Source organism: Ambystoma mexicanum, chromosome 3q (assembly GCF_040938575.1).
Source record: "Ambystoma mexicanum isolate Mex_15411 chromosome 3q, UKY_AmexF1_1, whole genome shotgun sequence".
Taxonomy (NCBI): Eukaryota; Metazoa; Chordata; class Amphibia; order Caudata; family Ambystomatidae; genus Ambystoma; species Ambystoma mexicanum.
In genome coordinates, this window is record NC_090926.1 from 33645217 (window position 1) to 33659946 (window position 14730).

At 48.1% G+C, this 14730-nt stretch overlaps 1 protein-coding gene across 1 annotated transcript in view; it reads right to left on the minus strand.

Annotated features, from left to right (window-relative positions):
• The window catches only part of CACNG2 (calcium voltage-gated channel auxiliary subunit gamma 2), a 530677-nt gene that overhangs the window by 402387 nt on the left and 113560 nt on the right, over nt 1-14730 (minus strand). The window lies entirely within an intron of this gene.

A 14730-nucleotide genomic window follows, 5' to 3' on the forward strand; every position in this document is an offset into this window, starting at 1 on the left:
AGTCTTAAATGTTCATAATTATTTGGTTTTGGCACCAAGGGAGCAAGGGGTCATAAATGTCACTATGGGCCTTTTTCATAGAAAAGTGGCTAAAACCACAATGTACGTGTTGCTTGAGATGATCTCAATGCTCAACAGCATCGAGTCGGTTCCAGGATGCCTTGTAGTTCCTGCGACAGAGTTCTAGATGGGAGCCAGCTTTGGGTATCAGGCGGCAGGCATTGCGGTAACCGAGCCTGCAGACTGGCCTACACGGTGTCTCAAGGTCAAGAATTGTTGTGTCTGTGCTGGTTGACGGATCTGGAATGCTGGTTGAGGCGTCTCAGACGGCTTTAGTGACTGAAGCGTGACAACAGTCAGTGGTTCAGCCGTTCGCGGCGGAAGGGCACGACTGCCTCAAAAATGTCCTTGAAAGATGGATGCTGGTAGATGCTAGTTGTGGCACTCCTCCAAGCTTCCTCGCTGGGCTTGTGTCGTCCTTTAAGGTGGACGGCCCAAAGCTGAGGAGAGTGTTTTCAGGCAACAGCCTTGTCTTTTGTTCAGAGACTCTCTGGCACTTCCCACCTAGGAAGCTTGCTGGCAGAACCTAGCATTGCACGTTGTGTGCTGGCTGGATACCGGTTCTGGAGTTTCTGGATGGGTCTCTGAGTTCGGTATCTCCCTCTGTTCTGTGGGAGATGTTTAGGGGAGGGATCTTGGTTCCCTCTTGGAAATCCTGGCCTTCGTTCACTGTCGGAATCTGTAAGTCAGAGTATACCTTCAGCTAGGGTCCTTTTGAAGTCATTGGATGATCTGCCAAAAGAGGGGTTCAACCTTTTTTTTTAAAGCCAAATGGGCCCCAGTGATTGGTGCAGGCCTAGCCTACCTTAATGAACCAATCCTGGGTCCTCACCAACAATCTTCTGTTATGAGTGAAGTCATAACCAAAGTGCTTTGCACCAGGAATGGTAAAGGGGTGACAACATGTACTACTAAATCCCACCCATCTTCCTCTGGATCAAAGTGTCTCTCTGTTTATTTTTACTCTCTGTGGCTCCTGATCAAAGCGCAGGTCTCCCTTGAAGTTTGTGGTGAGAGCAGACTTTCTGTCTCCATCAAATCACATAATCCTACCTTTTGAAAGGGGGTCCCCTTGCAGTGGTTGCCTATTGTAAACAGTTGTCCCAGACATGCCATTCACCGCCCTTCATACTAAGGGGTGGGTGCTGACTTCAGTTAACACAGATTCATATCCAAAAGGTGTTGGGTTTCCTTCCCTTTGTTAGTTCTGTGACCAGGCCCCTTCCCAGGCCTGCTTCAATTAACTCTCATCAGTATGCACTGCCACCAGAGAGAACTGACAATGAGCAGGGCGGATCCATGGAGCCTTTGATATTTCAATTAAGCTGCGCATGGCAGGAGGAAGGTGTGCCTTCCCCCTTCCTGAGATGCTTTGATGTACCCATGGCTGTCACATTCCAGCTGAACATGACAGGAGGACTGTGCCTGTAGGCTGTGTCCCCCCCAGAGAACACTTGACTATGTGTTTGTTGTGTGGCGAGCATAGGAAAATGTGTGCGGATTAGCCCCGCACATTTTCTGCAGGTTGATCTCCCAACATTTCATTTCATTACAAAATTTCCAAAAAGCCCAGGTGAGCGCACACTCCCCGTGCGGATGGTGCTGTTCCTCACAGGAGGCATGGGACATCTAAAAGCTGCAACCAGGATTTAAGCCTTTGGTTTAATCATTGGGGGTATATTGTTTGTTTGTTTGTTTGTTTATTTGGTATAGCGCAAGACCAAACCCGTGGGTAGCTGGGCGCAGACATTACAAGGATACTTGAGAACTTAGTTACAGGAGGTTACAGTCATGCAGTACAATTAGGAAGCAAAGTACATGTACAAACTGAGTATGAAGATACAGTTAAAGCCGGTGAACAGAAGCCGGGTGACATAGTTACAATCATCGGAGGTCTCGAGGGCCAGGTGGGACCGTGGCATTGACAGTGGCATTGCTAGATGCTAGCAGCAGATGCCAGAAGCAAGTTCGGTTAGGCAGAGCGGAAAGGGTAGCAAGGTGGCAAGCGAAGGGTCCTAGTAAGGAGAGGTGGTCGAGTTAAATATCATTGGAGCGTATCCAGGTAAGGGCATTCCGCCTGAAACTAGGGTAAGGTTGGTCCGTTCTGAGATCTAAAGGGAGTCTGTTCCAAGTTTGGGCAGCTATGACCGGAAAGCTGGAACTGCCGGCTGTGCTCTTTTTGTATCTGGGCACCACTAAGGTGTAAGCATTAGTCATTCTTGTGGGACGGTTTGAGATTCTCTTGTTGACTCTGTTTGCCAGGTAGGGAGGAGCTATGTTGTTGAGACATTTGGAAGTGTGAGAAAGGGTTTTGAGGGCAATCCTGTCCTTAATTTTTAGCCAGTGGATATTTATTATGGAGGTGGAGATATGAGATCTATTAGGAATATTTAAAGCTACTCTAAGAGCGTTATTTTGGAGTGTTTGGAGTTTATCAAGAATGTACTTGTTAGATCCCGCATATAGAGCATTACAGTAATCCAACCTGGATATGATAAGTGCGTTGGCTATTGTGATGCAGCTAGTCTCAGTTAGGAATGGTCTACATGCTCGGATCAATTTGCAAGTATGCATGGGCATGCTTTTGTCCTTTTTGTACATTTGCTACTTCTGCCACATTAATTATTTTTTAAAGATAAATACTCTGCTCTCTCAGGTGAGACATTTGACAGGCTCTTGCTGTAGCAACCCTTTCCCATTGGCATCCCTGGGCTGAGCATCACAGCAGAGTGCTGTCTTTTGCCTCCAACTTCCTCAATTTAGGGGGCTTAAGCCCTCCCAAGCCGGGAGCTGGCTCCATCACTGAACCCAACCTTTGACATTTGTGTATGTGTGTAATGATGAGCTCATTGGTGCCACAGGGCCACATTTGGCTTCAGACCGTGCCACCATACGCAACTTGAAAGAACATGCAGACTAATACTTTCACTATGAGATGAAAAAAGCATCTCCGATTGGATAGTTTGAATGAGTTAATGATGCCCCTCCCCATTTCCCCGTCATGTTCCTATTGAATGTGGTGCTCCGAGCTAGGCAAGTTGCTTTAGTTTTTTTAAGAGTGGCAGTACTGGGCCCACATTTTCTCTAAAGTTGACCACACAGATCATTGGCCAAGTGTCCACACGAGTAAATGTGATGCCCTCCATGACAAACTCACTGCAATAGATGACATCAGTCTTGCATTATGTAACTCCCTGACCAGTTCAGGGGGTTACATAATGCATGGTAATACCCAGCCTAACAGCTCCTTAGAGACAAGTCTGCATTCAGTGTTTCCCGGGAAGGAGGGTACCTCTTATCAGCTTACATGGAAGGACCATCAGTGTTGACACCTGCAGCAGTTTTAAGATAGCAAAACCAAAGGTTGATGGCTGGAAGGTATTGAACAAATCATAACCACGGGCACAGCTCTGGGCAACCCTCCAGACCACCGTTGTTCAGGCTGCCAAGCCATTACTGAGGGGGAAAGACCTTATGCAATTCAGGTTTGGTGCCACCCCAAAGGTGGCAATCCAGCCGGTTACCAGACATTTGGTCGAAAAAATTGGTCGACCAGACAAATGCTCGAATCAATTTGGTCGAAAACCAAATGATCGAATTTTTTATTTTTTTATTTTCACCCCTGTTTTTTCTAAAAACCCATTTTTTAAAAAACGAAAACCCGAAAAATAAATATATAATTTAAAAAAAAAATTCGCACATTTGGTTTTCGACCAAATTGCGTCGACCAAATGTCATTCAACCAGTTTTAAGTCGACCAAATGTCTGGACACCAATCCAGCCCAAACTGCTAGGTCACATACCTTCTGCACAAGGACTCAAGAATCCCCAGACATGTTTTGGTCTCATTGGGCATCATCAGTGAAGATTAGCTTGGGTCTCTAGTGCCAGCAGGCTTGGGACCCACATCTGGGCATACCCGTCTCACTCGGGGTGACTAAAGCAAAACCGAAAGGTGATGGCTGGAAGGTTTTGAACACATCAGAACTATGGGCACAGCTCTCGGCCACCTCCAGACAATAATTTTCAACCTGCAAAACCATTACAGAAGGGGAAAGACCATATGCAAATCAGGCTTGGTCCCACCCCAAAAGTGGCACTTCAGCCCGAACTGCTAGGTCACATCCCTTCTACACGAGATCACAATCATCCCCAGACATGGTTCGGCCTCGTTGGACGTCATCAGTGAGGAGTAGCTTGGGTCTTTAGGCCCAGCAAGCTTGGGACCCAAGTTTGGGCATACCCGACGAACTCTGGGTGACTAAATAGCCTTGCAATCACCTAGGCAAATAGCCTCGCAATCAGAAACAATGGAGTCACACACTGAACCAGAGGGAGGTCTAAAGCCTAGGGCTCAACAAAACCTGGATATTACAAATCCACAAATGTTGTTGTCACTACAAGTGTTGCCCTCACTACAATCATTGGTTGCTCAATTGGACAAGAGGCTACAACCCGCACAAGAACACACACCACCTGAGAGGCAGCAGCTGTCATCACAGGAAGGGCCATCTGCAGTTCAAAGCCAAGCCAGTAGAAACACTGCGCACATCCCAACATCACCAGGAAGATCAGGGGGATGAATAAGATTACCTTCGCCACTGCGTTCATGTTCGCCACAGGGAAGATCTCCGTCACTGCACAGGTTGACCATAAAGCTACGAAGACTATCTCCTACAAGAGCTCGTTCACCAGACGCATCTACATCAGGGCTACAAATGTTGTCCCTGACAAGGTCCACAGCAAAGTCCTGTGGCTCTCCGGAGTGACCGTAATATTATATGAACAGGTCAACTGTCACAAAACCTTACTCGTAGAGAGAACAGGAAGAAGGTGAGGTCCTCACAACAGATAGCGAGGGACATGTAGCAGATACAGACGCCACGTCAGCCCGTTCTCCACCACAAGATGATTGGGGTGAAGAAGACACGGATGAAGACCTGGTAACAGATGAGGCACTATGCCCGGTACCAGATGAGGCACCAAATCAATCCCCTCCGGGTGAGCTGGGAGCTTTTCATAATATGATTTTGAAAGCATGTGAGGAATCTGGATGAACGCCTACTGAGCAGAAGAAGGATTGTTTTCTGTTCAATCTAATGCACAAAAACCCAAGTCGGTCGTGTCCATTTCCATCTTGGACCACGTGTGAAAGGAGGGTCTCCTCCTCATGAAAAAAACAATTAACGAGCCTCACTCAAAGGCAGATTAGAAAAGAAATTTAGGGTGCCAGATATTTTGCCAAAATGTTTACTGTCACAACCAACTCCAGAATCAGTGGTTTCTGCTGTGGCAGGGTGCAAGGCGCACCCACAGGGTTCCAAATGCTCCGCCCCGCCAGAGAACGAAAGCAGGAAGATGGATGCTTTTGGAACAAAAGATACTGGCTATTGGGGAAACGACTGTTAAATCAGCAAATTCGTTAGCGATCATGGTGAGGTACGATTGCGAATGTGGAACAGAATGGCGCCAATACTTAAACACCTGCCGGAGGATAAACGGAAGGATGCACTGGCAATACTTCAGGAGGGCGAAGAAGCATCCAACCACACTATTAATACTGCAGTTGACATTGCAGAAACAGGATTTAAGCAGATAGGGAATGGTATAGTGTTACGCAGGCAAGTGAGGCTGAAATGCATGGATTTTCAAACAGACATGCAGGCTAAAGTGTTAGACACGCCATTTGAGAGAGACCAGCTTTTTGGCCCCAAAATAGATGAGGCGCTTAAGGCAATAAAAACGGATGCTCTCCTTTCAGCTTTTTAGGGGCACATCAGGGCGGTCAGGAGGTACAGCCAGGGGAGGAAAGCCCTATCAAAGGGGGTCATATTATATCCAGAGGTGTAGGAAAACACACCAATATAGATCAAAGGATTACATACTCCCAAAGAGGGAGGCAGCAAAAACAAGCCTGACTCTGTGGAGCATCCACCCCCCATGAAACAACAGAGGGTGAGAGGCAACCTCCAAAATAATTTCGACCAATGGAGGGAAATAACCACAGACAAATGGGTATTAGACATAATTGAAAAAGGTCACGTTCTCGAATTCAAGAAAACCCCACTGCAAATACCACCAGACAGCCAGCAACAACGTTATCTATGCGTCCTGATGGAAGAAGTACAAAAGATGCTTCTCAAACGGGCCATCAAAAGGGTCCCGGAGTGCGAAAGAGGAAAATGCGTGTACTATTAAGTTTTTCGTAGTGAAAAAGCTAGACAAAGCTTGGAGACCTATCTCAGACTTCACACCTCTGAACAAGTACATCATGAAGAAGAAATTCAGAATGATCACACTAGCCAACGTCATCAAGGCAGTGCAGCAGGGTCATTTGCTCACGTCACTAGACCTCCAGGACTCCTACTTCCATTTGCCACCCCATGAGGCACACGGAAGGTTTCTCAGATTTATCGTGGGACACAGCCATAATCAGTTCAAGGTCCTACCACTCAGACTTTGGGCAGAACCCAGGACTTTCACAAAATGCTTGGCTCCGACGTCAGCATATCTGAGAAGGGATGGGGGGGTATCACGTATACCCATACCTCGACCATTGGCTCATCAGGGAGGAGGCAGAAAAAGAGGCAAAGAGCATGATCCAGTACACGGTGGAAACCTTCAAACAGCTAGGCATTGCCACTAATTACGACACATCTGACATGAAGCCCTCAAACACTTTGGTCTCCTTGGGGACACAATTCAAGACCAATGGGGGCTTGGTATGCTTGTCACATGAAAAAACAGAGATGATCCCCCACCTCCCAACCAGGTTTCTAACCAGGATACAGCCTATCAGTACTGAAATGCATGCAGTTACTGGGCACAATGTCATCATGCATTCCACTCATTCCTCACTGCAGGCAACCGGAATTTCTGTCAGACCGATCGTCGCAAACAAGCGGCACATGGAGCGACAAGGTGAAAGTCACAACACATCTTGCGTACCAGCTACAGTGGTGGCCAATACCACTCAGATAACCAAAGCAATGTCTCTATCGGACATCCTATTCCAGCAGATGGTGGTAACTGACGCTACCTTGACCGGATGGTGAGCCCATGTGGACAACTTATCCATAAAAGGCCAATGGAGTGCAGAAGAGTCAGCACTACATATAAATGTCCTGGAACTAAAGTCAGTGTTCTAAGCACTTTGTTCCTTCCAGCCAATACTCAAAGGGACAGTGGTGAAGGTGTTAACAGACAACATCACCATCATGTACTACATACAGAATCAGGGAGGTACGCAATCCAGGACATTGTCACGAAAGGCACAAGCATTGTGGCATTGGGCAAACGGCAGGCGCATGACGTTACAAGCCTTCTATCTGCCAGGAAAACAAAACCAAATAGCGGACCAGCTCAGCAGGACGGTGAATCAATGCCACAAATGGCAGCTTTCAGACAGACAGCTGAAATGGTGTTCAGACGGTGGGGCACGCCACAAATAAACTTGTTTGCAACTCGAGGGGACAAGACGTGTGCCAAATACCCTAGCAGGTACCTGTAGGAAGACTCGCTGGGAGACACTTTCGCACTGTCCTGGGAGGGGATGTTCGCGTACGCGTTTCCCCCACTCCCACTAATACGCAGAGAGGTTCACATGCTGACGATCTACCAATATAAACTTATCCTTAAAGCCCAAGCTTGGCCGAGACAAACCTGGTAATCGGATCTTCTACATCTAATGAGAGACCAACCAATTTCCCGTGGGCAGAGCGTCAGACTTGCCATTCCAACACAGCGGACAAGTCCTCCACCACGACCTGGGATCCCTGTGCCTCAACGCATGACCAGACTTCATAGAATTTGGCCATATACCAATGCCTCAAGGTTGTAGACATTCTAAACGCGACCATAGCAAAGTCCACATACAAGTCTAACTAGTGCAAATTAACTTGGTTCTGCACACGGTCCACGCAACAACAGTTAGACCCTATAAACGTCGCTGTTGCCACACTTACTGGGCCTAGCACAGGAAGGCCTGCTGCACTCGTCAATTAAAGTCCATCTGGCCGCAATCTTCAGATACAGTAGAAGGGAAGGCCAAATTACGCTCTATGGTGCCAGGCTGGTATAACACCCACCAAAGACAAACTGGCACCACAAGGGAGTTTAAACACAGTCTTTGCAGAATTTATGAAGGTACCGTTTGAGCCCATGGCTACTGCACACATTAGATACGTGTTGTGGGCGGGGCCTATCTCATAGCAATAACGTCAGTCAGGAGAATATCAGAAATGCAGGCATTATCTATAAAACAACCATGTCTTTGTTTCACGAAAGATAAAGTGATCCTACGCACTAATCCACGATTCATCCCTAAGGTGCTCACCAACTTCCATCTACACTCGCCTATAGTCTGACCAGCTTTTTTCCCAAAACCAACCACACCAGAGGAGACAGCCCTTCATTCGGTAGATCTCCGTAGGGCCATGAATGTTATATAGACAGAACAAAACAGTTTTGTCTCTCCTTGCAATTGTTTGTAGCTTTTGGTCCTCCAAACAAAGGTAAGAGCATTTCCAAACAAGGCATGATGGGTGACGTCTGCTATCTCCAGAGGTCATGCGGAAGCAAAGAGATCACTGCCGGGGCTGCTTTGGGCTCCTTCCACCAGAGCAGAAGGGGCATTGGCAGCAATGTGGGCTGGTATACCGCTGGCTGACATTTGCAAAGCAGCTACCTAGGTGGCGCTGCATACCGTTGTGAAACATTACTGCCTCGAAGGGCAGAACGACACGGAAGCAAGAGTTGGAAGAGTGCTGCTACAAAGCCTTTTTAATAATAAGATAGGCCTTTCTCCCGTTACACCGCCTTGCTGTCTGCATTAAACTGCTGTATATTGTATTATAAGCATGTGAATCCATGAAAGATCCAAGGCTAGAGAAGGAGCATGTTTTTTACCTGTAACTCCTGTTCTCCAGCATTGGTATCTTTCATGGATTCACATGCACCCTCCATCCAACCCAAGTAGAGAAAAGTCACAATAATGTCAGATAATCCAGGGTTAGAATCTGCAGATGGCCTCCAGGGTGGGGCTGGGTCTCCGACGTCCCATTGGCTGAGTCCAAATTCACCCAAAGGGACAATGATAGAATACTAAATTGAGCTGTCTCTTACTTTATTATATAATGGATTACAGAGGTTATCGGGGATTCCCAGCCTGACGACAGGGAATATTCGTAACATGTGAATCCATGGAAGATGAAATGCTGGAGAACAGGAGCTACAGGTAAGAAACATACTCCTTCACAAACATGTACTTTGTGAACAGTCCTCAAGACAGAACTCCTTATGCATGCATACATCTGTTTATGTAGTGAAAATCCATTCAAACACTGAAGCACAGAACTTAAAATGTGCTGGCAAAGCTTCTCATCTGGAAACTAAGTGTGTACATATCTTGATTCCACCAGAACTGTCGAGAGATCTCTGGCTTGTTTGTATCAAATGTTGCCCCAGTCCTGTCATCCATCTGGTTGATTACACGTCTTACTGTAGGGACCTTCCCATGGTACACTTGCGTAGCGCACCTCTCATGCTCCCTTCTTGGTCAACCTAAACTTCGTAGTTAGTCCCAGTCCCTTCTTTAAAGTTGACCCCTGATAAATCCCTTCACTGTGTGCTGTTTGGGTTTGTTTTAGGAAAAATACAATGGATGGATGTTGGAAAGATTTGCAGGCATGGCAACTTGGTGCCGTAGACTTGCAAACCAGGTTTTTTTTGCTGTGGTCTCTGACATCATTCGACTTCATCTGGGCAATCCTCTCTCCCCACCGGCCACAATGAGAATACTCAGCCCGACTGCCTTGGAAGTGTATCTAGAGAAAGCTTGGTCCATTCTCAAGATCACATAGTGATGCTGTCCTATCGCCGCCTGGCCATGTGAAGGCCAAATCCTGGATAAAATTGCCTGAATTTCCAACATTGTACAAAACAAACCTATTCTTCCAGGGTAGCCAATCTGGGTCAGACAGAAGAGAAGCACCAAATCCACACAGAGAGACAATAAAGAAGGAATACTCATGGTTCTGGGCAAGAACCAACCTGCCGATCTAATTCTCCTACACGTGTCGGCTGCTTATGACAGCATGGGCCATAAGGTTATTCGCTGCACTCTAAAACACAACATGGGATGGATAGACTTGGCTAACTTTCTTTCTCTATGACCAAATACCATGTTAAAACTGGCTATGTCCCCTGAGAGCCACTTCCATTCCGCATTCGTCGAGCCTCGCCTTATCACCATGGGGATTCAATGCTTCCATGAGGCATTAGCCAGCCTTATTGAAAAGTTTGGAATGCTATTGCCACACGGTGTGGACGAATCCCAAATAGTGTTGTAACAGAAAATTGTAAGAATCCAAATCAATTCCTGAGAGCCCTTTTGAGTCACTATCTCCCCCGCCACAAAAAGCTGCTGGACTTAGTGTGCGGTGCAAAGCCCTCGTTTTTGCTGGTGCGCCACCTGTCTAAAAAAGGGATTGCAGAAGATGCCTGCCCTAACACTAACAATGAGTTTGAGTGTGACACAGTCCACTCATATTTGTAATTTATGATAAATGTGATAGTGACTCATCCGAGATGACTACTTAAACTTTATTTATGAGATCATCTGGGCCTGTGTGTAAAAACATAGACACGAGGATCTGTTTAGCAAATATTGACTTTTGTGCTTAGTGTAGTAAAGGCCCACTACCATTTTTCTAAAATTAGAAAATGAAAAAAGAAAAATAATTATTTCGAGACACAAAAGAGTGAGAAAAGACTCAATAGGGCACTCGGGAACGATTTGGATTTTTCGTGGGTGTGTTACAGTATATACAGGGGATTGGAATTAATCAATACACCATTTTGGGACCTCCTTTGTTTTGTTATCCCAAACAGTGTCGCGATTGGAGAAAGATGGAAGCAACGCCACTGGCATATCCAGCTGCCTCAAGGATGGATGCAAGAGAGCAACCTCGCCCTGGCCGTCTCAAAGACAGGCTTGGATCTGTGGCTAGCTAGACTGATGCAAGAGAGCAACCTCGCCCTGGCTGTCTCAAAGACAGGCTTGGATCTATGGCCATCTAGACCTAGGTGTAAGAGAGCAACCTCGCTCTGGCCGCCTCAAAGACAGGCTTGGATCTGTGGCCATCTAGACCTGGATGCAAGACAGCAACCTCGCCCTGGCTGTCTCAAATACAGGCTTGGAATTGTGGCCATCTAGGCATGAATGCAAGAGAGCAACTTCGCCCTGGCCGTCTCAAATACAGGCTTGGATCTGTGGCCATCTAGGCCTGGATGCAAGAAAGCAACCTCGCCCTGGCCGTCTCAAAGACAGGCTTGGATCTGTGGCCATCTAGACCTGGATGCAAGAGAGAAACCTCGCCCTGGCCGCCTCAAAGACAGGCTTGGATCTGTGGCCATCTAGACCTGGATGCAAGACAGCAACATCGCCCTGGCCGCCTCAAAGACAATCTAGACCTGGATGCAAGAGAGAAACCTCGCCCTGGCCGCCTCAAAGACAGGCTTGGATCTGTGGCCATCTAGACCTGGATGCAAGACAGAAACCTCGCCCTGGCCGCCTCAAAGACAGGCTTGGATCTGTGGCCATCTAGGCCTGGATGCAAGAGAGCAACCTCGCCCTGGCCGCCTCAAAGACAGGGTTGGATCTGTAGCCATCTAGACCTGATGCAAGAGAGCAACCTCGCCCTGGCCACCTCAAATACAGGCTTGGATCTGTGGCCATCCAGGCCTGGATGCAAGAGAGCAACCTCACCCTGGCCGTCTCAAAGACAGGCTTGGATCTGTGGCCATCTAGGCCTGGATGCAAGAGGGCAACCTCGGCCTGGCCGTCTCAAATACAGGCTTGGATCTGTGGCCATCTAGGCCTGGATGCAAGAGAGCAACCTCGCCCTGGCCATCTCAAAGACAGGCTTGGATCTGTGGCCATCTAGACCTGGATGCAAGAGAGCAGCATCGCCCTGGCCGCCTCAAAGACAGGCTTGGATCTGTGGCCATCTAGGCGTGGATGCAAGAGAGCAACCTCGCCCTGGCCGTCTCAAAGACAGGCTTGGATCTGTGGCCATCTAGACCTGGATGCAAGAGAGCAACCTCGCCCTGGACGTCTCAAATACAGGCTTGGATCTGTGGCCATCTAGGCCTGGATGCAAGAGAGCAACCTCGCCCTGGCCGTCTCAAAGACAGGCTTGGATCTGTGGCCAGCTAGACTGGATGCACGAGAGCAACCTCACCCTGGCTGTCTCAAAGACAGGCTTAGATCTATGGCCATCTAGACCTAGGTGCAAGAGAGCAACCTCGCCCTGGCCGTCTCAAAGACGGGCTTGGATCTGTGGCCATCTAGGCCTGGATGCAAGAGAGCAACCTCGCCCTGGCCGTCTCAAAGACAGGCTTGGAACTGTGGCCATCTAGGCCTGGATGCAAGAGAGCAACCTCGCCCTGGCCGTCTCAAAGACAGGCTTGGATCTGTGGCCATCTAGACTGGATGCAAGAGAGCAACCTCGCCCTGGCCGCCTCAAAGACAGGCTTGGATCTGTGGCCATCTAGACCTAGGTGCAAGAGAGCAACCTCGCCCTGCCTGTCTCAAAGACAGGCTTGGATCTGTTGCCATCTCGGCCTGGATGCAAGAGAGCAACCTCACACTGGCCGCCTCAAAGACAGGCTTGGATCTGTGGCCATCCAGACCTGGATGCAAGAGAGCAACCTCACCCTGCCGTCTCAAAGACAGGCTTGGATCTGTGGCCATCTAGACCTGGATGCAAGACAGCAACCTCGCCCTGGCCACCTCAAAGACAGGGTTGGATCTGTGGCCATCTAGGCATGGATGCAAGAGAGCAACCTCACCCTGGCCGTCTCAAAGACAGGCGTGGATCTGTGGCCATCTAGACCTGGATGCAAGAGAGCAACCTCGCCCTGGCCACCTCAAAGACAGGGTTGGATCTGTGGCTCGTGTGTTGCCCACTTACCTGTTGCCTGGCCTCCTCCATTAGGAGACACATCCTGCCCCTATAACCTGTGTTAGACGCCTTAGCATAACCTTGGACACCAACGTGTCCTTCGACTCACAAATAAACACAACTGTCTGAAACCTGTCACTGCCAACTAGACATGCTCGTAAGTGTGATACCACCCCTTAAAGTACAGTACAAGATATGTGTGTTTCACGCCTTAGTGCACTAGAAGAAAGACTTTAGCAACAGCATTTATTCTGAGCTGTCAATTTGACTGCATGTGATCTGGAACACAGCAGTGGATCCTTAACTTTAAAAAGCACGAAGCGCGCTCAAAACACTCCACGCGCTCCGGATTCAACTAAGGGTTGAAACGGTGGCACTGGGTGTCGCGCATCCAGCATGCTGAGCACTGGGTCCCAAACACCTCACTACATACCTTCAACTCTACAACCTACCAAGAAAGCTCCACTCATCTACCGCTGGATTGTTTAACCAAGACTCAGTGAAGCTGAAATGTGATGGAGGAAGATGCTTGGCGGGGATCGGATCCAGTCCATGTAACCACATAGCGTTGAACGTAAGACTGGAAAACAATGATCATAAATTCCTGGGAATCGCTCAAGACTGCCCATTTCCAAGCAGCATCCCTGAACTGACTCGTCAAGCGTTTAGACGTAATGAGAAATGCGCTTGAAGTAAACTAATTGCAGGACTTTTTTTAGACATGGATAACTGGAAGGTGAAGTTGTCTCCTGAAATGTCCACCCTTTATCCTCCCCATGCCTCTTTGGCTTCTTGTCGCACCTCTGCTGACAATGGATTTACCACGGGATAATCCCTCCTCACCCATCTCCTTCCTTGCCTTATGTCACTCCTCATCTCTTCATCTCTTCAAGCTCACTAAGGGCCCACACATGATATGACTGCATGCTACAAAAACCCAAATTAAAAAAAGAAGTATTGTGACTGTGGCAGCACTGCTGGCAGCTGAGAAAGACATCTTGTGACATCTGACACACATAGTTATGGAATCCCCCGCGGTCTTGCCTGTGAGATTCCAGGGAGAGCGATTGCTGGTGGATGCTACGTTGTGGGGGCTGTGGGGGCCTTCATGTAAGTTCCTTCATAAATATTAATAAAAATCCCATTATCTACCTATTGGCACCAACTCATCATTACGTCTGGTGACAAGCTACCGGTTGTGAAGGCCCCACCAGCTGCCGGCCTTCCGTCCGTGAAGCAAAAGCCTGACGTACTTTCTATGCACCCAGTGAGGAGGTGAGTGGGACTGCATTTGGACAAACACGAGTAGGTTGAAGAATTCTGGGAAAATAAAAGGACACAGCCCTGCAGAAGTGAAGGGCTGCGCAACAGCGCTCTGCGCTCTTGACGGGTAAGCGCGAACGCAGTAACGTGCTGCTAAAAGAGCAGCGGAAACAATGTTGCCTGGCAACCAGATCAACTAACAGGCAATAACTGGGACGAAAAGGAATGTGTACATGGTACTACCAACTCACAACAGCTGGAAAGAACGTATTCTCAGAATAAGAAATACAACAGTGTAAAATCAATTTACAGCGCAACTGGTCTCATGCAGGAAGAAAGACCACTTTCATTGTTGAGCACAGGACCATGCTGCGAGCCAGAGGTGTGCAGGGAAAACCAGAGAACACAGCTCCACTGTGCTGCCTCTCTTATGAACGCATTA